Below are 26137 nucleotides of genomic sequence, written 5' to 3'. Positions count from 1 at the left end.
AAGACCAAAGGAGAAATTGGAAAGATGTCAACACCACGACAGGGTGCTAGGATTCACCAGGGGCTGGAAGAGGCAAGAGAAGGTTCCCTCAAGAGCTTTCGAAAAGAGAGCAGCCTTGGGGCCGGGGAGTTAACTCAGTGGTTTCACTGCCTGCTGCACAAGCGCAAGGACCCGAGTTCAATCCCTGGTACCAAAGAAAAAAAAGAAAAAGAAAATGATTTTTTTTTTATAATGAAGTCAACCAATAACGAATGATGGAGGGGCTGTGGGGAAAGAGGAACCCTGCTCCACTACTGGTGAGAGTGTAGACTGGTGCAACCACTGTGGAAATCAGTATGGAGATACCTCAAAGAACTAGGACTGGAAGTCCTATTTGACCCCGCTATTCCACTGCTGGGGATCTTCCCCAAAGAATTAAAAGAATCATACCACAGTAATGTATGTGCACCCATGTTTATAGCAGCACAGTTTGTGATAGCTAAAACTTGGAAACAGCCCAAATGCCCATCAACTGGAGACTGGATAAAGAAAATGGGTTTTTTTTTAATAAAATGGAGTACTATTCAGCCATAAAAAATGAAAAATTAGAGACATTTATAGCCAAGTGGATGCACATTGAGGTGATACTCTTAAGTGAAATAAATAGGACACACATGTATAAATACTGAATAGTTTCTCTGGTGTGAGAAACTGAAAATGTAAATAAGGACTAAAATGTATAATAGGTAATGTGAAATAGGAAGAAAAGGGGCAAAGGGGAAGGAAGTGGGAGGGCTAGGGGAAAGAATAGAAGGGAATGGGATTAATATGAGAAAATGGAAAAATAGAAACAAAATCTTTGTAAATAGGGAGGAATGGAGGGCTTCAAGGGAGGGCTGGGCAAGGGTGAAAAATAAGAACCAAGAGAGACTATGGAAAGGTGCAAATTTCCAATGATGAATGTCATTATATTGTATAACTAAAATGTACCAATGATTAGAATGAATAATCGATAATGTAAAATAGGAAGAAAAGGTCCAAAGGGGTAGGGGTAGTGGGAGGGGCAGGGGAAAGGAAAAAAGGGAAAGGAAAAATGATGGAAAATGGAAAAAATGGAAATAAAATCTTTGTAAATAGGGAAGGGTGGAGGGGGTGAAGGGAGGGCTAGGAATGGGGAAAAAATAAGAACCAAGATGCATCATGTAAAGGTACAATTACCAATGAGAAATGTAATTGTGTTGTATACCTACAATGTACCAATAAAAGAATTTAATAAAAAAAAAAAAAGAAAAGAGAGCAGCCATGCCAATACCTTATGGTAAGACCTTTGGCTTCTACAACTATAAGGGAATACTTCAAACCACCAGATCTTAGCATTTTCCAAAATAGTCCTCGAAAGCTAACACAACCTATTTCTAAGGATCCAGTTCTAGACCAGCTAAACAGTTGTGTGTTCTTCAGTGCTCTTTCCAGGAACTGAGACAGAGCTCCTACTACATCATGAGAACCCAGAAATAGGTGAGACACTGTCAAAGGAAACCCTCACAGGAGAGGGGAGACAGGGTGATTACCATGCCACAGTGCCTCATGAGCCTCCCCTTCTCCACTGTCCTGAGGACACAGGTGTTCTGAGACCAGGTGAGCTGATGTCAAAGTTGCTACTGCGTGGCCTGTGTGGAGCTGTCTTCCTGGCAGTGCCACGCTCTGGTGTGGAATCACTACTGAGGACACTCGGCATTCAGGTACAGACTAGAGCCTGCCCTCACCTCTTTGATGGGCTCAGACAGAAAATCTTCAGATCTAATGTCACAGTCTTATTCTCTGATGCTGAAAATGTCTGAGCCTAGCAGCTGGTACACGGGTGACCAGTTTACGTCTCCTCTGCTGCAGATCTGGGTCTGTCTTTGGGCACACTTCCTGTATCATCCCCACTTCCCAGGGCATAGCCTCTGTATTGGGCAGGCTCGTCCTGGCCTCCTCCAGAAGACTTAACCAATCCCTCTGCTAGCTACAACCTCTCTGGCCCAAACCCTCTCCAGTGTTCGAGTGTGTACCTCCCTACAAGGGGTAATCAAAATATTCCGTGCTTAAATTTTTTAAAAATTATTGCAGAAAAGGACACATAGCCATTGAGCCCCTTCAAAATACACCCCCTCCCTTCAAACATCCCATTTTTCTTCCAATTTCTGAAGCAGTTCTAGAAGTCTCCTTTACAAGTGTCTTCATCAAATGTGCCTTAAAAAATACTGTGAATGCTGCTGGGGAATGCTGGCCAGTGTGAAGGCAGACTAATGAAAACATTGCAGGGGCCAGGGATTTAGCTCAGTGGTGCCACCACCTGCCTCACAAGCGCAAGGTCCCAGAGTTCGATCCCTGGTACCAAAATTTTTTTTTTTTTAAATGAGGAAACATTGCAGTGTGTCCTCATCCACCTTAGTCACCAGATCTGGCACCTTGTGACTTCTGGTTCTTCCCCAAAGTCAAAATGACCATGGCCGTGAAGGAAGAACATTTTGAATCAACTCAGGACATCTAAGTAGCTAAGATGGTACAACCAAAGACAGAAAAGAGGGCTTCCAGAACTGCTTTAGAAGTGGAAAAAATGGCAGAATAAGTTTGTTCAAAGTGCGAGTGTTTCGAGGGGATTAGTGGCAATGTGATTTTAACTATAATTTTTAAAAATTTAAATATTCACATTCTTTTTTACTCACGACTTGTACATGGGCCTGTAACTCCTGGGCTCCCCACCCACCAGTGAAGTCTTTATCTCGAAATGAATAGAAAGAAATTTTAAAAAAATTATTCTATTGACTCTGCAGCAATATTACAATGTATACAAATGGCATAATTAAACAGTCTGCCAATAAATTTCAACCTGCCGCATATTGGACATATGGAATTAGTGAATGGATCTGGGTTCACTGAATCTTTAGGTTGCATCCTGGTGCTTATTAGTTTCATCGTTTTAGGTGAATGATTGGGTAAGCATGCTGGCTCATGTAAGGATGAACAGAGTCAATAGGAGTCACCCTAATTGCTCTTCACACAGAGTAGAGCTGGGTGCTCAGTGGATGTCAGTAAGGAGGGGATGGCACTAGTGATGTTGACTTTGACAGTCCTGACCGCATCTCAAGCTCCTCCCTGCCACTAACTTACATGACTCTGTTGGAAGGCACTCGCCATTCTGTTAGTATGAGAGACACCTATTGATGGGGACCTTTATACTACATTATGAATTTCCCTACAATCATTGACTTGTTTTATTCTTCCTATATCACTGGATCTACTTATAGTGCCTGGTTTATACGCCTTTCTTCACTTAATAATTCTTTAATAGGATTGCAAAATAGGCCAGGTATACTTGAAAAAAATCACTGTTTCAACAATTTAAATTATGGACAAAATATTTCTAAAACTAAAACCTGAGCTATATATATTAGCTGACAATTACAAGAGCAGTTTGAAAATGTAAAGCTCATATTGTATATTTTCCTATTGCCAGAAACACTTTGAGTAGGATTATATAGCATTTTTTCTTTCTTTAGAGGTTATTTGATGTTATAAATCTTATTACCAGTTCAATTATAAAACCAACGTGCCACACATACCATATATCCAGAATCAAATGTAGTCTTCTGAATATTAATTAACATTGTTTCAGAGAGACGGTCGCTGTTTATCATTGATTTAAATTAAATATTGAGAAGGAAATTAAAGAGATTTTCATTTTCATTTATTCAGCAGCAACCTTACAATTTATACAAATGAAGGCATAATTAAACAGTCTGCCATTAAATTACAATCTGCATCCCATGTAAGCAAACATTAAAATTGAAAATGCTTGTCATGAATATAAAACTAGTTTGCTTTAATAAGAATTATTCTGAATATATGATACACATTTAAGCAATTGTTATGTTTATTTTCCAAACAGGAACATAGCGTTTCTGATGTGACCAGACTTTCAGGTTGCATTAATTTTAAGAGATAGAGTTGATAATAGTAATTCTAAGACTGTTAGTAATAGCTCATGCTGTGTTAATCCCTAGGAAGCACTTAACTCATACTAATTTAATAACTTAATTCATGAACTAAGTATCATTATTATCTCCTCTAAGGAGTGTCTTTTATTCCCCCATTTGTTTTGTATTGTTTGAAGATAGGAGAAAGAAGTCATTTGGAATCAGCAGTGGACAGGCAGGGGGCAGGAACACTCCCTCTAAACTCTGACCTGTGTGATGCATAAGAGAAGGAAACAAAATCCAGCAGTGAGGCTAGGAGAGAGAATTTGACTGAAGATCCACTCATGGCCCACCATTAACTACTCCAAAGGGGTTGAAATGCATGTGTCAAATCCCTTCCCCTCAAACAACACTGGTTACACCTGTGTCCCCTTTTCAGTCCCCTTTAGAGGTATATTGATGTGTAAAAACCTATATATTTGATGCACACAACTTGATAGGTTTGGAGGTAACACACCCATGAAACCATCCTCAAAATCAACTTATTAACATCCATCTCTGCCAGAAGTTTTCTCTGGCCCTCTTGATTTATTAACTTTTATTGTGTGTGTATGTTAAGAAAACTTAAAATCTACACTCTAAACCAATTTTGGCATATACTAGACAGCATCTTTAGTTACAGGTGGAGTTTACTCTTATACAAGCTGGGTGGCAAGATTTGAGAGTACTTACCTTGCATGGCTGAAACTGTACACTTTGATGAGTCCCTACCCCTGAGTTACTGCTGCCTCTTCTGGTGATGACAATTTGATGCGTGGGTCACAGTTGTTTTGTAGTATCCCCACCCCATGGCTTCAAGCTCTCCCTCTCCCACATACCTCCTGTTCATGTGGTTACCATAAAAGGACCATGGAAAGAAACAGAGTGGCCTTGACTGCTCCCATCCCCACTGATGAGGAACTGGCTATGGGGCATTGTCCTAGCTGTGAATCAATTTACTTTTGCCTTAAGCAAACCAAAGTAAGTTACTAGAGCATGCATGGACCAAATATTAATTTATATGCTCACCAAATCTAACCTCAGATTTGTTTGTTTTCCTATTCCCTGCTTTCCCCTACATCTCAATTTAAAGTCCCCTTGAAAGGGCTGTCTCCAAATTCAACAGATAGTTTGGAATATATGTCCCATGTCTATTCATCTCACCACCTGACTTACTGAATCTAAATCCTCATGTTCTATTCCACAACTCTTTCTTGAGAAAGTTATGAAATTTTGATCTCAAACTTTTTACCAGTGATAGCATTTGGTCATCAGAAATTTTGGAAACACAGTCTGAACCTAGATTCCTTAAATTTCATCAACTAACCAGGACATTTTTCTTTCTTCCTCCCTCCCTCCCTCTCTTCCTTCCTTCCTTCCTTCCTTCCTTCCTTCCTTCCTTCCTTCCTTCCTTCCTCCTTCTTTGTGGATCTGTTCTATAACTTCTTCTAGAACAACAGAACAATATAAACATTAGGATTAGAAGATCTGCAGAATCATGATCTAAAATTCAGCATCTTTCTGTAACCCTTTACTCTTACCTTGTCATAGCTATGGACACACGCAGACAGAGATTTTTATTTGGACACAGTTTGAGGGGTTGATTAGTAACCTCTTTAGCTAAGAAGGTAAATTTAAACCTCCTAGGAACCTGTTTGCAATTTAATTTACTTTTATGTTTAATATTCATTGTACATGAATAGGCTTCAATGTGATTTTTCAATAGATGCATACATCATGCTCTGATCAAATCTAGCTTTCTTTTCTCCAACATCTGTCCCTTTTCAATGGCCAACAATCACTATTCTACATTCAAGTTAGTGTTTTTGGCTTCCTAAGATATGAGATAGAACATACAGTACTTGTCTTTCTATGTCTGGCTGATTTCACTTAACTTCTAACACAGAATCATGGCTCAATTCCAAGGCACTGATAAAAAACCCCACCCTGCCTCTGCTGTCTCCACACACACATACCCCTTCTGTTCATCAGGATTGCAGTGGTGCCCTTGCATTCTGCCTCAGCTCTCTTCAACTCAGCTCCACTTCTGTTGAGATGATCACTGTTCTTGCATCCATTTTTCCCTTCTTTCATTCCATGGCCACCTACTTTTTCCTGGGCTTAACCAGGTATCTGTGATTGCCAAACTCAGAGCCACTTCTATTAAGAAAGAGAAATTTTGACAAGAAAAAAAAAAGAATTGTACAAGAATCCAGACTTCTCTCTCTCTCTTGATCTGGTGTTTTTCCATGACACTTATATTTGCCTGATCATCTGTCAGCATTATTTTTCTGCCTAAAAATCTGGAGCTATTTGGTATTCTCCAGTGTCCCATAGTGACACAGATATTGGAAAATCATTTTGTTTGGCAGCAAACATTTCACTTGCGAGTAAATCTGGCTGTAAAATGGCCAATGCAATGGGTTTTACTAAATGATGGTTACTGATTGGATTGCTTTGACAGACATTTGGTGAAATCAGTATTTAAATTGCAAGAATCATGCCCCAGAAATTTGCTTTCTTTATAGTTTCCTTTCATTTTTCTCCCAACTAAGGACAATGGCAAATGGGTCTGTACCTGGCTGTGATTCCTTCCAATATAACCAGTTGTTACAATGCAAAATCATTAGCATGATGAAAAATTAATTAAGAAAGTCTGTTGCAATTTATAAATATGCATTTGTGGTTAAATAAATTTGAAGTTTTGGATTTCAGTTGCTGCCCCTCAGGGTGAATATTTTGCATGCTTTTAGTGTACCAAACAAAAAACCTAATCAGATTGGTTATGCCATAAATGGAAGTCATTTATTTGGCCCTAATTGGGATCTGAAAAGTTATTAAGCATATTTTTGGAATTCGTTCAAATTAATTATTGTGAAGCAAATGGATTTATAGGCAAGCTACTTTCTCAAAACATTTTTTTCCCGAACCAGCTGTGCTTTGTTTTAAAAAATGAAAATTATATGAATAGAACAAATATCATGAGCTATTATCAATGTAAAAAGAAGTAGAAGGATCTAGGTATAGGATAAAGGCTTAGGAGGTAATAAAATAAAATGGGTATCTTTATGCTTGTGTTCTCAAAGGTAATTCATTCATCTTTCTACCATATTTCCAATGAGAGAAATAAAAGAAAATTACTACAAAGATATGATACTGTTATTTGGTTGATTTTAGGAAAACATAGGTTCACTGTGTACATCTAGACTTGTTCTTACACATAATAAGCATGTAAGTAAAATAACTTTTTAATTTCTTGTGCTTATAACTTATACAATGGATGATCAAAATATGATGAATGTTTAAATTAAAAACTTGTTAGAGTAAAACACATGATGCTAAGGGAGATGGGATAAATGTGTTCAAAGTAAGGAGGAGTATTTTAAGGGATATTAAGGGCAATGTGTCATTTATTGTAATATTTTTTAAACTTAAAGATTCACCATATGTTTGATTGCTCCATATATATCAAACATTTACTGCAATTTCTGTCAAATAAAAACGTTATGGTGTATCTTCATCCACTTTATTCACCAGATTTGGCATGTGTGACTTCTAGAAGGCTCTTTCTCAAAGTCAAAATTACTATCAAAGGTAAATGTTTTGAATCAATTCAGGACATCAAGGCAGCCATGACAGCTGCTAAATACATTCATGAAAGAGGACTGCCAGAACTGCTTCAGAAAGTGGTATGAATGATGGGATAAGCATGTGAAAAGTGAGGGGGAATATCTTGAGGGGGATTATTGGCAACGTATCGTTTACTGTAGTGAAATTGTTTAATTTAAATATTCACCATATTGTTGATCATAGCACATATGTCTTGGTAGGCTAAAACATGTTATATCTGAGCTAAATGATTCACAGTTGCATAAATTTGTATAAGAGTGATGTTTGTTTAAGTGATAAGTTTGAATTTATAGTGAGAAAGGAGTTCAGGCATTTATGTTGCTTACTTTTTCTCTAAATTCTGCATAATATTTATGTGGGTTGGATTTAAGATTTAAAATATGAAATTTATGAGTATCTTACTAAATAGTCTATTTTAATTGAAACTACCTGTCAGTATGTTACCTTTTGATGCTCTTTATAGCCAGCTAATGACCCCTATAGAATTGCTGACACCAGAGAATTTTGGGTGATCACCATAGAATTGCTAACCCCACTTAAATCTAGTGGATTCATGAAACAATCTATAGAGAATTGTTCTAGGAGTCAGTATCAAATCACCAACCCATACTTGGAATTCGTAACTTCTTTTTTTTTTCATTAAGTTTATTGGTACATTTTAGGTATACAATACAGTTAGATTCATCATGAAGGGAGAGCACGGGAATAAGGAAATAATAAGAACCAAGATACGTCTTAACTTCTAAGATAATGTAAACTTTATATGCTACATTGATTGGCTCTGCACAGGTGGGCCTCCTAGGGAACATGTCGTATCTAACAGTCTAAGAAATAAGGGTTGTGTGTACTTCTTATTTATCCTTTTCTGTTCCTGAATATTCTTCCAAATAGATTTTCTACTTATACTCAAGAGTTCTTTTCACATTAGGATTATCATACCTTTCCCTTGGTGTCTGATTTCTATTGTTCCCCAAAGTTGTGTCTCCCAGATATGGTTCTCCCTACAATGGTACCCCACCCTGGGAAGATTTCTGCAGTTGTCAGCCTTCCTTAACCACAGCTCCTTAGTGCTTCCAAACAACCCACTCCTACTCAGTGAAATGAAAAGGAAACAAATGCAGACAAGAAACCATCATGCCCCATAATATAAATGTCACATTATAAACTTTAAAAGTCAAGAATGATTTCCAAATACATACAATGTACTTTTCTTTGAAAGTGTATCTAAGGGCAACCAGATTCAACAAATATTCACTGAATCAAAGGGAAAGAGAGTAGACATGAAACCACCTTATGGAGTACTTATGGAGCAAGTTGCATTCTGGTGTGTTTGAGTGAACTTTGAAGGCACAAATCAAATCTTCCTTATTTGAAATGTGAGGAGGAAAAGTCTGAGTAGCTACCTGAAAAATAAATGAAGACATCTATTTGAGGCCCAGTTTCCCTCAATAAAAGATATATGTATATATACATTTTACCCACAGTTAGACTCCCAATCATGTATAATATCCACAGGAAAATGCAGATATTGAGAGAAAAAAATTGCAAAAAAGTATTCTTGCAGCTTTGAACAGAAGGTTACACTCAAGAGAGAAAGCATAAAGTGATAATTCACTAAGTACCCTCACCTAACATTGGTCCAAGGAGGTTGGATCTCTGGAAATCTCAAAGAAGCAGAAGCTTGAGTGGAATCCTGCCTGGAGCCTATGACAAGAAAGAGGAATTCAAGCTGCCTGTATTAATGGGCAAGAGACCCTGGGTGAGATTAAAATGACCTGAAGGATGTCCCATGAAGTAGTTCTTAGAAGAAGCAAATATATATCTTCTCTGGAGGAATATATCCCAAATATAGGCCTTCACTAATTTCATACGTAGACTAAATTTAACAAAGCATGCTTTCTAGAAACAAAAATTGCCAGATATGCAAGAAAATTTCAGCAAATGAAAACCAGTTAGGGACACCACTGTGGCTTGTGTCTAGATGTTCCCCCAAAGCCTCATGCAGATCAGGCTGGGCTTTCTTTTTCTGAGGTGGCTGAATCTGGAATGTGTGATGCTGGGATTAAGGATTTATGATTATTAAACCACTACACGTGAATGAGTGGTTTGGCACTGCTCTAATCCTGGTGTCCGAATGGGATAAAAGGGGCAGAAAGATGCTATCAAGGTCCCTTGTTTGCTTGCTTATGTTGTTTTCTATGCCTTGGGCTGTTCCTCTCCTGCCACCCTGCCTTGGAGCCGATGACTATGCACTGAAACCTCTACAAACAGTGAGCTAAATAAACCCTTTCCCCTTTAACTTTGGATGTTAGGTATTTTGTCTCAGCAAGGAGAGAAATGTACCAGACACTTTCTCACCTCTCATGCTTTCAGATATTAGAAGTAATAGAAACAGTATAAAATAATTTGTGATCTCTTTCAAGAATAAGACATGGTAAAAAAAAGTATTAAGAAACAAGAATCTATCTGTTATGGGTTGATCCTATCCTTTCTCATATAAATTCCTGTGTTGTATGTGTGACCACTACTAGTACCTCAGAATGTGATCTTATTTGGAAAAAGGCTGCTGCAGATATAATTAGCTAAGATGATGGAATACTAGTACAGTGTGACTAGCCTGCTGAATAACCAGATAATTGATTAAGCATTATTCTGGATATGTCTTTGAGGATCTTTCTGGATGAGAATAATATTTGAAATGTAGATTGGTAAAAGCAGATTTTTCCCCTCAATAGGATGGGTCTCGTCCAAGCTTTTGATGAAAGCTTAATTGGAACAAAAAACAGATTAAGGAAGCATTCACTCCCTCTGCTGTCTTAAAACTGAGACATCTGTCCTCTTTAGACAGTGCGCAAACTCAGACAGGAATCTTACACCATCAGGCCCCTGGCTTTCATGCCTTTGCACTAGGACAAGAAGTACAGTCAGGCAACTTGGCAACTAGGGATCTTGAGAACTGTCCCTCAATGATTTGGTTCTCAAATGACTCAATAATCACGCCAGGCGGTCGGTCATACACACACATTCTACAGGTTCTGTTTCTTGGGAGAACTCATATTAATACAAGGATTAAATATAACTAGTGTCCTTATAAAAATGAGAAATTCAGAAATAGCATACAGACCAGGGTAACATCACGTGAGCATCAAAGCAGGGACAAGTGTGGTGCATCTGTCAGCTGAGAAGCAAGTGAAGTATAAGTAAACAGAGAATAAAGTAGATATGATCAAATACAGAATCCTGTCCAACTATTTGATTTTCTCCAGAGCCAGTTGTAATGGTTCACCTCTGTAATCCTAGCACTCTGGGAGGCAGAGACAGGAGGATTGCATGTTCAAGTCCAGCCAGGGCAACTTAATGACTTGGTGAGGCTCCATCTCAGAACAAACAAACAAACAAAGACAAAACAAAAGGTTTGGGGATGTAGCTCAGGGGAAAGGCCCTGGATTCAATCTCCAGAACTGCCAAAAAAATTTGAAATAAAATCGAATGTGTATCTCAAGTACACATGGAATTAAAATACAACAAAACAAAATTTCACCACTTTCTAAACCATAAAGAAAGATTTTTTTTAAAGTATGTAATTTCATACAAAGTTTGGAATACAACATAATTATATGCAAGATGCCACATGGTGAAGCAGATTGATTACACAAACAGTCCTGAATGACCTTATCCCTTGGGGTTATGTCCTCTGACCGTGCCTCCCACAGGGGCTCTGGCCTTGTCCATGTGACTCGAGGCAAACTTGAGCAAGCAGCAGTTTAAGGAAGTGCTTGGTCTTGTCTATTGCTTCTCTTTTCACTGGAGGTCACTGCTGGAGAACAAGTCTAGGGCACTTGCTGAAGGGCTATGGAATGTGACAAAAATAACCAGGGTTGTGTCAGAGCAGTTGATGGCTCCTCTACATTCTAATGTGTGATCCTGTCCATCCAGGACTAGCAATGTGCGTGTTTAACCACCCAAAGCCAGACCCATGAAGGAGAGTACTCTCTACCACATGAGCTGCCCAGACAGCCCATAGACATTGTGCCATCCTCACCTTATCTCCATTGACACCTTTCAGCTTTTGGAAGAGGAGGGTTCTTTGATGTTTGTCTTATAAACAATGTGGGGATATTATATTCTTAGTTGTGGAATTGCAGAATATAAGCAATAAAAGCATAAAAATAGGTATGAACAAATCAACCTCTCCCTCTAGTAGGCTATGAGAGGAACCTAAGCCTTACAAGTTTAATCCTGAATATAACAAAGTCATACTGTGGTTCATGTTGTTATATTTTCATTCAAAAATACACTCATCGCAGTAAAGATAAACCGTACCCTAAAGGAACTAAAAAGTTAGTAAAGGAAAAAAGCCAAATATATACCCACTCTTTGGCTCACTTGTGAAGAATCTCACCTGCGTACCGAGGCCCTGGACAATGAGCCTTTTCATTGAGCTCATGGATTCCACATGGCTGGAGAGCTCATGACAGCAGCCCTGTCTTTGGAGCTGCAGCACAATTATGAAGCAGCCTCCATGTAGCTTGAGTAATTTATTTAATAGATGCACCTGCTCTTGTCAGCTGTGAAGCATTTGGTAAGGTGACCTGAGGCCCATTCCAACTGCTTGGCGTCCCCTGAATGGCACACAGGGAGGGGGAAAGTCAGATGTAGGAAGGAGACATTCCTACTCCTTGAAGTGGAGGTGGTTGCTATGGCAACCCTCCTAGATGGCACACTGGAGGACTTCCATCTCCTCAGTTTAAAGGATGAGCTTCTATGCTAGGTGTTGGTTGGGGGAAGGGGCTGGACAGTGATCCCAGTCTCTCCGAGTCTGTGTGAGAAACACTGACACCAGAGGGCTACCATTCTCTTCATTAAGAAGAGGGCTAAGCAGAACACTGAAATGCACACCAAACAAGAGTTAAGTTTATATCTGGGTGATTAGATATAATTCTGTTGAATTCATAGTGAATCAACAAATATTGTAAAATCTACTTTGTGTGAGGTGCTGAGCTCAGAAATGGGCAGCCTATAGCAAATATGAAGGAGTCCCTTCCCTAAATGAGACAACTGGCTGAAATGCTATTAAACCAAGAGTGCAGATAAGGGCTTACGATTATGAATGGTGCCAGGGTGATATGAGAAGAAAAGGGAAGGGAAAACCTCACACAGTATGTGCACTGGAAGGGGTGGCTGTCCAAGAATACATCTTAGAGCCAGGAATATATAGCTCCAGGAATGTGATTCTGGTTTAAAACTCCCCAGGTTTTAATGTAATATATTAAAGACTTGGAAGTGAATTATTTTTCAAGTAGGGATGGTGTAAGAATGAAGAGGAATATTGAGCCTGTCATATAGTAACTGCTTCATTCTGTTAACGTTTACCATTCTTGCAATCATAGCTAGCATTCATTGAGGGCTTAGTCAAGTTTTGTTTTTTTTAAAGAACAAACAAAAAGACACCCCATGTGAATTGTTCCCACGACTTCTTCCACAAACACTGTTATTATCTCCAGTGTATACTGAAGGGGATTTCAATTCAGTGATGCTACTTACAATCAATACCACAACCCTCATGAGAAACAACCTATACTCCAACCAAGTCTCCATTCTTAGCATGTCTACCCTATAGCATTGATAATGCCAAGAGCAGCAGCAATAGAGATCAGTTCCACCCAGCTCAGTGTGTGGTGACAGGTCCTGTTTTGTCTTCTTAGTTAGATGTCATTTAACTTTTTTATATGTCATTTAATTTTGATAACCATTTGGGGAGGAAACTGTTAGTATGCCTGTCTTAATCACTATACTGTTGCTGGGACACAACACCCACAACTTAAAGAAGGAGAAATTTACTTTGGTTCACAGTTTTTAGAGGACTCAGTTCTTAGCAGGCTGGATTCAAGGCAAAAAACCAAAACAAACAAACAAACAAAAAATCAAACAAAGGACATAGTGGAAGGGTCTAGGAAAGGAAATGTGCTCACTCATGTCATGGTAGCCAGGATGCAGAAAGCAAGAGGGAGCCAGGGAGGGAGATACACCTGCCAGGTCATGGGTCCAGTGACTCACCTCTTTCAACCAGTCCCTACCTCTTCAAAGTACACTGAGCTATAAATTCATCAGTGGTTGAGTCCACTGATCAGTATAGTATTCCCATGGTCCAGTCACCTTCCAAAAGCCCTGCCTCTGAACACATCAGACTTTTAGGGACGTTCTAAATCCAAATCATAACATTGATGAGTCCATAGCTAAATTGCTGTTAGAAGGTAGGCCTGGTGGGAAGAGGCAGATCACTGGGAACATGATCTGAAAGGGTGTACAGAATCTCTTCCCCAAGCCCCTACCTTTGTTCTCTGCATCTTATTTGCCATGGGAAGAGCAGCTGTCTTCCTCCCAGCCCTTTCCGCCTTGGAGTCAGTTGACCATAACTGAAAACACGAGTCAAAATAAACCTCTCCTTTTTAAAGTTGTGAATCTTTGAGATTCTCTCCTAGCAATGAGAAAATTACTAAGACAGTGTCCATGTAGGAGATAAGAGGAAATAGATATCCAGGGGGCTAATCACGGCTCTCGAGTTATGACGGAGTAAGTGGCAGAGCTGAATTTAGCTCCTGACTGTCTGGGTCTAGATTCTCTGAAAATAACAGTATGGCTAGGTCACAGGCTCTGAGGTGGAGATTAGTATCCAGAAGGTAAATCAGGATGTGCTCAGAATCAACAACTGTAGGGGAATGAAGAAAAAGATTGGGAAAAGGGAAAGACTGAGCTACCTTTTGGTCACAAATAGACCTCAGCAGATTTCCTGGGGAGCTCTGCAGAGGAGACCAACCTTCAAAATTGTTCCAAGCCAAGAAAATCGGGATAAGAGTTCTTCTACTACATTGATCAATAAGTTATTTGGTGCAAATTGTCTCTGAAAAGAACATAGATAAATAAGACATCCAAAATAAGTCCGTGGGACTCTCAACCTTGACTTCCCAGAGATTGCAGTCAGTACTATTTCCAAGTAGAAGGCATCAGGTGATCCATCTTCTACCAAGCAGCTGCTTGGTATCCACAGGGGTAGTACCATGCTGGGTTTAGAGCATTGGTTTTATTGCAGCAGTTTTGTTATCTCCCTGTACTATTTCATAGGACCTTTGGTGTTGGTAAGGATTCTGTCTCACAGAGTACGTCCCTACGTAACCATAACCTCCCTTATCAAACCTGTATTCCTCTCTACTTCCACCCAGGTTCTCAGGGGCAGTCCAAGGTATACTCTTCCACAGCTGCTAGGACACACTGGCTCTGCCTTGGACCTCCTATGGGGTCAGTCTTCCCCTCATCTGTGGGTCTAGTACTTTCCCAGTTGAGTTTTGCTATGACACAACTCTTGTTTTTGGCCTGGCCTCTAGAGAAGAAGGTGGAGTTGCATCTTGAGGGAAGCACAAGCTGAATTCAAGATGGGTGTTTTGGTATCATGATCAAGAAAAAAAGAACTGGCTTTTCCACAGAAAGAGGTAAGCCATGTCTACAAGTGAAGAGGGTTCACGGAAATCTGTGGGTTCCATTCTTTTACCATGTTGACTCACATGTCACCACCCAAGTCTCTGAGTCCTGTTTCCCAGTGAGAATCCTGCCTTTGACCTCAGGCCATGGTGACGGGGGAATTCATCTGCCGTGGAGCATATTTACCTTTGCTGCGCAGTCTCTGGTCTCCTCTCTTTTTTGTACTTTAGCTTAGAGTTTAAGAAAGAATCTGTGTATGTTTCCAAGGATGCTTTCTGAGTTTCAACCTTTACTTTCAGTTAGTAAGTAATCATCCTCAGGCTTTCGTTGCCTTTTGCTTACAACTACACACATCAAATTATTCAATTCCACAGCCCCTGCATCTCTCAAAGCCTGAGATGCTGCAGCTGCTTGCACACGCCCTCTTAGCACTTCCCCACCTCAGCTCCCTCTGGCTCGAAGCTGTAACAGGGATCTAGAGATGCTGACCATACTCCCCCTGCCAGCAGCGATGGGATCTGCATTTCCTGGCCCAGCATTTACAAAGTCCCATTAATGATCCCTTTATTGGACCACTTCTGCCAGTTCCATGAGTAGCTGGGTTGCAGCAAACATGGGTAGAATACTGTGTTGTCCAGACCACGGACTGGAGGGAGGAAGCAGAAGTGGAAGTAGGTGTGCTGATGGTGAATACCTTTGACCTCTGAAGCTGGGCTGGCCCTTTGTAGCTGCACGAACCTGGGGCAAGGACAGGGGCTTCTGTGCACCCAAAACACCTCACCCTGGTTATGAGCTCCTTGTGGAAGGAGAAAACGCTGGAGGAGGCCAGTTTCCGAGGCAAAGGGTGATTTCAAGGGAAGCACTTAGCCACGTTTGGTCAGCAAGTGACACTCCCACAACAAGAGGATGAGTGCTGGGGTGACCACAACCTCCTCACTTCTCCCTGTTTCATCACCTCAAGAGGCCACGGAAGAGCCTCTGCCAGTGAACAGGTTGTCTGGGTGAGGCGAGTGGGAGATGTGGGTGGAGAACTGAGCCCCAAGGAGAGAAAAGGCCACTGCCTAATGCATCCACACAGAGCTTCACTGAGGGAGTCATCTCACGTGACCTGAGCCCCGTGACTGCCTTTTCAGTGGAGCATGTTGTCCAATAGTGCGAAGGTAATGGCTCAGAAGTTGGGAGAATTCCATGTGATCTTGCCAGGGGCAGAGAAAGGGAGGGGAAGTAACATCAGAAATGTGGACAGAGATTCTAGTCTGAAGGTCCTACTGTAATCCAGGTGTCCTTGTAGCCTTTCTGAGACAGTCAAACAAGAACACGCCGTGTTTCATCAGGGAAGAAAGGAGACTGGAGAAAGTAACACAGGTGGCACCTTGCAATAATGACAGTTGGCACAATGGGGCAGCTTTTTCAGTTTAACCCAATTTGCTCTCTGCTCTCTTCCTGCCAAAAATTCTGAGGAATCAAAATGCTCACATCTATATAGCCTAGAACAAAAAAAAAATGTGCGGATAAGAGAGGCGGAGCTGCCCAAGGGAGGACAAGAGGGAAAGAGGTGGCAGAACTAGTAAAAGAAGTGGAGGCTGCCACTGTGTGTCCAGTGCTGTAGGCGTGGGTCTTGCAAACATTCTGTGAAATTGCTGCCTTCAAAAGTCCTCTGTTCTTGGTAGAAAACCCCTGACAGAGCACTGACACCAAAGACACTTGCCACCCCGTGCCCGCCACTCCCCTGGCTGCCTTGGTGACACAGCAGTGAGATGAAGTGAGTGCTGTCAGTGTCCCCACCTCGCAGATCAAGCCACTGGGGCACAGAGCCAAAAACACTGGTCCAAGCCCACGCAGCATGTGAGCAGAAGAGTCTGCAGTAAATTCAGACACCAGGGGTCATATACTGGGGTGGGGAAAGGTAGGGCAGCTAAGAATGCATTAATAAGGGCTGGGGATTTAACTCAGTGGTGCTGCAGCTGCCTGGAAAGTGCAAGGTCCTGAGTTCAATTCCTGGTACCAGAAAAAAAAAAGAATGCCTTAATAAGAGTTGGGATAGGACACGGTTGAGAAGACTGAGGAAAGATCTGCAGTTGGAAGAGGGGTGGGCTGTTACTGAGTTCCCAGTATCCTATCTCTGGGATACTGTGTTGCTTAACATTTGGGTTTCTGGACTCCAGTGCTGCCCCTACTGACCTTGCCCCTGGGTAATACTGCTGTGAGTGTTGTCCTGTGCATTGCAGGCTGTGAGCAGCATTCTGCCTCTCTTCCCTAGAGGCCAGCAGTGCTCCCCCTGCAGCAGGGAAAATCAAGAGTGTCTCTAACTTCACCACTGCCTACTGAGATGAACAATTTCCCCTCTCATCACTACAAGTCTGCCATAAAGTTCAAGCTACCAGAATTGATTAAGTACACATTTATACCATACACATTTCTGCATGTCTGCAATATTTCCTATTAAAGTAAGTTCAAAGAAAAAAGAATCTTGCACAGTGTTTGGCACAGAGTAGGTGTTGTAAAATGTGATTTATTTTCCATCCCTCTTCCAGGCCCAATATTCCTTATTTTTTCACAAACCTGAGAAACATCTACAGTACTTTCCAGCCTGGTCCCAAGCCTCAAAATTCCAAACCCTGCTACAATCCAGGGTGGCATGGCTTTGTAATCCCACACCTCCAGCTTTCTATATTCATTGCTTTGAGAGTTTTTTTTTTTTAACATGGAAAAATGTTAAACCTACAGAAGAGAACAGATGTAATAATATAATCGGGACCCTTATACCCATCCTGTCAAATTAATAGATATTAACTTGGTATCTCACTTGCTTTGCAACTTTTCATTAAATACAAAAATATTACAGATACATTTCTTTAGGACTTTTCCCCAAGCCCATTCTTCTTCCTTCATCCTCAAAGGAAATGGTTATCCTGAAATTACTTTATTTCATTTCTGCTATGATTCCAGGCATTGGTCATATATGTATGTATGTCACAAAAATATTAATGACATTAATTATTGTAGCTAACCATCCTTGAACATTCACTATGCCATAAAGTTTCTCAGTGCTACCATTGTATTATCTTATTTAGTATTCTAGAATAACCCTTTGAAATGCAAACTATCTTTTCCACCTTTCAATTAAGAAAACAGAGGCACAAAGATGCTCAATAACTTTCCCAAGCTTCCATAATTGAACATAAGTGCTAAATTTTGCAACATTGCTATCAAACAGACTTCATAAGTTTTATTTACCTCTCTGATTCCCCAAGCAGACACTGAATTCTTGAAGACAGGAAATGTGTGCTTTGTTTCAGTGTTCCTGGGTGCTTCAACAAATGCCACCTAATAGAAATGAACATGCGAATGAGTAAGTAAAAGGGCAGGTCGAGGAATTAATAGACTGGTGCAGCTTCTCCCATGCTGTCTCCTGCTTTCAATCCAGCTGCAGGATGCTCCTCCACCCGCCTTCCCTCTCAAGGGCTGTCTCCAGTTTCTCTCAATAAAGTATCATCTCCGTGTCCAGCACAATAAAACCATCTGTGCTCCTTGTTCAAAATTCTCTTTGCAGTCAGGGCATCAGAGGCTGCTTTGAAGATCAGCTACGAGGTGGGAGTGAGCTAGGCTACATCTCAGGAGATCCGGGGGCAACAGTAGCGGGCCTGGGTGGGCTTTCTCTGGAAGCATCCCTGACCTGACCTAAGATGAGATTGGAATGAACCTTTAAGGAAACATCTAAGAGTATCAATCATGCCACTCGGGGGACCATTACCTGGACAGATGAGGGCACCTGCCAACTTAACTAAGCACACAAGTATGTTTTCTTATTAAAGAGGTATTGGTAGGTGTTTCTATTAAAAATGTATAGATGATAGCTTTTACTTTGTCATATATAGACTAAAAATCAAGCATGTCTGAAAAGAGAACACAGCTGCCTTACAAAGCCATGAAGAGTTTCCACTGAGTTCATGATGGCAAGTGCCCAGCATGACTCCTGGGGGCACCAGCAGCCGGTGAATGAGGAACAAGCTGATTCTACTTGCAGAGGGGGCTTCCACCCACTCCTCATCAGAACACAGCGACCGCCCAAGCTCCAGGGACACCCGAGAGCTCCCATTAACATCCCTGCCAGCCCCCCCCACCCCCCCACCCCCGGCTAACACCTCGCCTCACTCCGTACAGCCACCCAGCTTCCCTCTCTGGACAGATTCCTACTCCTCACTTCAAGGGTGAATCAACTGTGTACCTCACAGTTCACCTACACACTTCTACATCTATTCTCCCATTTGGGGATAGCAGAGCAGGCCATGCCTGTTTTATACCACTCTATTCATGATAACTGATTATAGGTACAGATTATTGATAGAGATAGCCCTGTGACATTATAACCACAGTGATCAGAATGGTGTTCTCAGCTTCTGTCTGGTTTTGATTGGTGCTTTCTGCAGCAGACTCCACCATCTGACATACATACTTGCACTTGCTTAGAGCCTCCATCCCTCTAGGACACAGTGACCATCAGGCCAGATCCTCTTCCTGCCTTGGTCACTTAGGCATTAGTGGGGCCTGCGTCAGACCCATGATACATAAACATTGTCCACAGACTGCAGGCAGAGATGAGCTCCTGCCCACCCTGAGTGTGGGACTGTAGGGGGCCTTCAAGTTTCTGAAAGTGACTGCTGTGATCACCTCTGTGGAAAGGTAATGCAAATGAGATGTAGGAGGTGTGCGGAACTCAGGCTTCAGCAAGGCTTAAAGCCCCTGAGAAATGATACACTCATGGCCATGCAGTCCATAAATGGTACAGTAAACAAGGTTGGCCCAAGCTGGTCTTCACCCTCTGCATGTCCTCGTCCCTTGAAGACACTCCCTCCACCATGAGGCTACCAGGCACTCAAAGGAAAGGCCTCTGTCAAACAAGTTTCCTAAGCTCAGTGCCCAGAATATAGCAGGTAAGTGCACCATGAATGAATGAAGAAAAGCGGATAAGCTTATTAGAAAACAGATTTGCAGGAGGTGAAAACAAGGGATCCTGGGATTCACAGACAGGATTTGAGGAGCCATTCCTCTGCCCTGATATCCAGACCAGCACAGTGTCAGGGAGATGCAGGTGGAATCCAGAGCTAGGAGCAGTGGCCATCTGGACTCAGAAACACGGGCCTCTGCTGCCTCCCTGTGGCTCAGCCGGCTAGGAATCTGCCAGCCTCCTACATCTGACTTCCACCTCCACTGCTACTCCCTGACCACAACAGCGGTCTGTCTTTTCATCCAAAAGTGTAAATGCTGAAAGCCCTTCCTTTATCCAGGAATGGGGGTGGGGGTGGGGCAGTGGTTTAGTTTGGTGGAGAAGCAGGGACCTCTTTACATACAGAACTTGATGTACAAAAACATAATGCAGGTCCATTAGCGTGTACACATACTAGCAATGAAGGCAACTTTCTCTGAGCTCCATAAGACATAACGACCAGCCAGGAAGAATTTGATTCTTTGCACTAGTACTTTCTAGAATTTGAATCTTATTATTTAGTGTATGGATGTAAACCCTTAGGTGCTCAGTGTTGGATCTTAGCATGGTGTACTGGCCACTTTTCCTCTTGTTGGGACAGAATACCTGGTGTCCACAATGTAACATAGGACAGGCTTATTTGGATCATGGTATAAGGGGTGTCAGTCCATGGTTGACTGGCTTCAAGCAAAAAACATCATAGCAGAAATGGACAGAAGAGTAAACCTGCTTAGTTCATGGTCGTCAAGAAGCAGAGCAAAGGGACAGTGCCAGAGAAGAAGGGACAAGGAATCAGGCATAAACTCCAAGCTGACACCACGATGCCCTCCCCAGGCATACTCAGAAGTGTGTTTAGCTAGTTTTCTAGGAGTCTCTCAAGCCAATCAAGTTGGCAATGAAGTTTAACCCTGACGGCCGATGAGAACTTGAACATGCAGAGCTGCTACACTGATGGGTGGATGGAGCTGTTCAAAAGGAGACAGAAGTTCCACTGGCAAATTACATTGAATTATTGTATAGAGTTAACTGGATCTTTGCTTTTTATAAATAAACACCACTTATAAAAAGAAAACTAAAACTCAACTTTCAATATATCACACAACTGCAAGTTTCTCTTTTGTTAAAAATAGATTTATATTTGTTCTGGTGTTTATTTTCCCTTGAATATGACATTTACCATGTATCCTGAAAGAGCCTTAAAGAGCATGATATTTGAAAACTTCATTAAAGTAACTATCATAGGTCAGAGTGACCCTAACAGCCAAATGAATTATGCAGTACTACATGTGGAGGAGAAGTTGGAGAATTCTACTCCAAACTTACAGTTTAAGAATGGGAAAATTTTCACTGGACCACAAGGAGAAGCTACATAATAGAGAGAGAGAGAGAGAGAGAGAGAGAGAGAGAGAGAGAGGTGAATACTTTCAATGTTTTCCAATATCACATTCATTTGTACATCAACTTTATCTGAACTGAAAGGAAAGAAGATATAATAGTCATATATTCTGTGCCAAGCATTGAAGACACTGCAAACAAAGTAATTCATTAACCCTTACAATTATCCAATGAAGGAGAATCTTGAGGTATCTATTGTTGTGAGACAAACTGCCCCTAAACTTATTGGCTTTTTATCCTTGCAATCCCATGAATTGCCAGGGGTCACCTGGCTGACCCTCACTAGGATGTTCTCACAGAGTTACAGTGAAATAGTCTAGGCATAAAGAGTCCTTTGAAGGCTCACACAAGGCTGATGTCCACGTGCCCATTTGATGTTGGCTAATGTGGATCTCTGATAGAGCTATCAAACACAATGTCCTTTTGTTGTGGCTTAGGCCCCCTACAGGTGAAGTCTGGTTGCAGATAACTCTGCCTCAGTACTGAACATGTCCCAAAGAATAAAGCTTATTTCTAAGCTAGTTGAAAGGTATGACTAGTATTGGCAAAATACCACTCTCCCTGAATTCTCTTAGCCAAAACAATCACCGAGCAGGTTTAGATTCCTTATAACAGAGAATAAACGTCACCTCTTCACAGGGCAGTGGCAAGAGGAATATGTAAGATGAGGAATATTGCTGAAACATGTTTAGAAATTATGATGGCCTACAGTAATTCATGTATGTTCCACGTGCAAATTTGCCTACTACTCCCCCCAGCTCAACATACAGAATTTCTTCCATCACACCAGGTGCTCATGTGGGCCAGATTTGGGGTGATTCACTGAAACAGGCTCTGAAGTACAATTTCTCTCAGTGTGAGGAAGTGAGAACTAAAGACATAAGTCATCCAGTACCCCACACCCAACATCCATTGCATAGTGGAGAGTGCCTTCAATAGCCATCCCTGTTTAAAGGTCAGAAGCAACAGCATATATTGATCTGAAGTCCAGCTAGACACCTGGTGCCTGCATTTTGTTGGGAGACCAGACCTCTCCCACACCGCATATCACACTCTGTGTTTCCTGGCAGCACTGTAGAAGCCCCAATTTATTTTGCACATAAAAAAACAAATCTGCATATACAGATGAATTTTTTTTTTCTGGCTGCTCCCTGCCCTTTGGTTGTCTGAGTTTAGAAGTTTGTTTCCATTTTAGGCTATTTCTGTACATTTTTTATCTAAGCAAACAGTGTGTGTGATGAAATAATAACTATAAACATATGTCTGCATCATGGGCTTACTGAAATTTAGTCTATCAGAAAGAATTCGTTCTTGTCCTGGTGCTGTGTTAAAATCAGGGTGCTATGAAGAAAAGCCCTTAAATTCCAGAGAAAGTTTTGTCTCTACTTGCGGGGCACTATGAATAATTTCCAACTTCTTTTCTGAAATGCTAACAAGGATTTTGTAACTGCACATGTGAGATGATCACTACCCTGTGGCTGTTTCTTTCACCATAGCCTTTGGCTCTCTGGAAAGACTACTTTTGAGAACTATTTTATTTCTAACCCAGCATTCCCTTGGTCTTCTAAAGTCTGCCTAGAAATGCAACAATTAATTTTTAAGATGTGACTCAAAGAAAGAATTTGCTCCTTGTATCCATATGCCTACCACACCTGATAATGTTTTCAGCTGCACACAGCAATTTACTACTTGTATAAGGTATGCTTCAGTTTATTGTTAGCAATGCGTTCAATTTTTATCAGCTAACATCATGGTTCTTCTGCCTCCTATGATGATTTTATCTCTGTCCTCTGAGATCACACTAAGAGTCGAGAGAACCTTCAGCCAGTTCTTAATGCAATGCCACCTGCCTTGTTTGTTTTTATTCATTAAAAATAATTTTATTGGTAGAAGCTTGCAATACATAAGTCCAATCATCTTGGGAAATTGGTTCATATGCACATTCTATCTTACCCTTATTCATTCTCCTTCCTTTCCATGTCTTCTCCTCTTTCCCCTTCCCTTCCCAACAAAGTCTACCTCCTTGCTTCTAATTATCTCTTCTTTATTTTGATTTTTAAATTATTTGTACTTTGATTTTTTTCATATAAGAGAACTATGTCATATTCAACCTTCTATGTCTGGTTTATTTTGCTTAGCATTATGCTCTCAAGGTGCATCCATTTTCCTAAAAACAACACAAATTCTTTCTTTAGGGCTGAGTAGTACTCCACTGTCTCACCTCTTTGAAGTGTTTGTTGCAGCAGCATCAAACTTCACTTCTCAAACTGATTTCAGTTCTGGTCTTCTACTGTTGTATAACAAAATACCCTCAATCCCAGTGGCTACAAAATAAAAGTTTATTTTTGTCTTTCTCTTAATCTATTGAACTCTGGATGATCGGATTTGCCTAGAACTTTCTATGCTGTTTCAATGGGGTGGCGGCCTGGAATCTTCTGAATGCTCAGGCAACCAGATTTTTAAGACAATTTGTCCTGTGGTGCCAGTGACTGGAGCCATCCATAACGTGCTTGCATATGCTAAAGGTTTTCACATCAGGGAGGCTGATTTAGAGCTGGAACTGCTGGAAGCAGGGGTCGCCACAGGCAGGCACAGGTGCAACCAGTCTAACACCAAGGCTTGCACCCTGCCAGGTGTAACTTCAGCTGTTTAGCAATGGTAACTCAAAGAAACTCAGAGTCTCCAGGATGGGCTTCGCCTCTTGATGGGATGCCACACAGTAAAACTGCAGAAAATCTTGCAGGAAGGGAAATACTGTTGTGGTCAACTTTGGAAAATGTAATATGCCTTCGAGGCACTGTTCTCTAACATTATGCATCAAAAAGAACACTTTTATATTAGTCCTCCCCTCACTGTCCTTCATTCTTTCTCAAATCAACTCCCATCAGTCCCCACCACCAGCAACCCGTTCTTACCAATCCTACCAATAATTTCCTCTTTGTTAAACCCAGTGGTTAGTGGCAAAAGTTTCATGTCACTTCAATATGCAACAATATGTCGTAGAATTGACTCTTCCCCATTGAAACATTTTATTCAGTTAGTTTTACTAATATCATGCTCACTTGACTGTCTTTTAGCTGCCTGGACAATCTTTCTAGTTTTACAATATTAGCTTCCTCTCATCTCATAATCTTAAAGTATTGGAATGTGACAAGTCTCAGTGTTCTCATACTTTTGCATTTTAAAATATTGCATTATTTCTTCCTATAATAATATCTACTATCAGGGATTTGAATTTTTTTTACACTTTGATGCTCCTAAAATTATACCCTTACTTTAGACCTTGCTATGAAGGGGCACTGCCTATCTCTGGTCATATCTAACAGGCCTAATATACTTGATATGAATAAGAACAAACTCATACATTTATCTCTCAAAAGTGCTTCAAAAGAGTACAATCACAATCAACACATCCCAGTTCACAGTGACATGAATAAAATGTTACTTAATCTCTGCTATGTCAAACCCAAGAGCTATTCTGGCTTCAATCTAGTAATTTATTTACTTATTTGGCAACATTTTAAAAGTCCTTGTCATACTCCAGATAGTATTTTTAAATGCCTTGTATCTTCTAACTAATTGCATCTTTCCTTTATCCATTCCTTCCTGAAGCCTGTCTTCAAAGATTGAGTTGGCCATTCTCCTCTCAAGAATTTGTGCATACAATTTGCCCCTCATATTTTCCAGAGCTGCTCTCTATTGCTGGCAGCTAAGAATCACATGTAAAGCTACAGAATGAGACACACACAAATTGGCCAATAAATGTTAGTGCTCCTCCTCTTATGCCTGCCATTTAAGCAACAGTGAAATATAGACACTAAACCCAAAGGGGAGCAAGATACCAAAACAGAAGAGTCATAGGTTTGCAGAGTGGGTGGAGAATTTGAAACCACCCAAGGGAGCCCCATCTTTTACGTTGGAAGCCCAGGTAGAAAACGTGCACTCCCCACAACCACTATCTTTCCTCAGTGGGCACTGTGGGTCCGAATGGGGTGTGGAGTGGAGGGGAGAATCACTGTTTTTTTTTATCAACTGGATTAAGCTTGAACAGATTTGGTTAATTCTGTTACAACAGGGTGGGAGAGAGAACTAGCTCTGGGAATTAAATGAACAAAATGAACATTTCAGCTGTAGGTGAACATTATAGCAGAAAGAAGACTTGACTAAATCTGATCTCAGGTGCCCTCAGTAGAAGAGCATAGCACTGCATCTCTCTGCCCTCCAGTCCCTGCATCTGTAAATTGAAAGCACCTGGTGTGTTCCTCGCCCAGGTCTTGCCTTATAGTCTCTAATATGATTTCATTAATTTTAATTTAACAACTAGTAGGAAACTTAGGAAAGTAGGGATCAGCATGCTTTACTACAGATTTGGACATTCGTATAGCATTTTATATTTTACAAATCCTTCCTGATAAGCCTCATTATTAGAACCTTATCATCCTAATGAATATTATCCTTTCTGTTGTAAAGAGACATGGATTCTTATTAAGGAAACATCTCATTAAAGATGCTGTACAGTCCATGCAAGTTTGGGATCAGACCTCAAGTTCCTGTCTCAGCTCTGCCAGTTACCAGCTTTGCCATTTCATTCCCTTGACAGAAGCAATAAACTGAGAGAATCCTACATACCTCGAAGGACTGTTGAGAGGATACATAAGATGCAGGAGCC

The sequence above is a fragment of the Heterocephalus glaber genome, unplaced genomic scaffold (genome assembly GCF_053883595.1).
Source record: "Heterocephalus glaber isolate CG9 unplaced genomic scaffold, H.glaber_assembly_v1.0 deba00000281, whole genome shotgun sequence".
In the NCBI taxonomy this organism is placed as follows: domain Eukaryota; kingdom Metazoa; phylum Chordata; class Mammalia; order Rodentia; family Bathyergidae; genus Heterocephalus; species Heterocephalus glaber.
Note: the sequence above shows the minus strand (reverse complement) of the source record.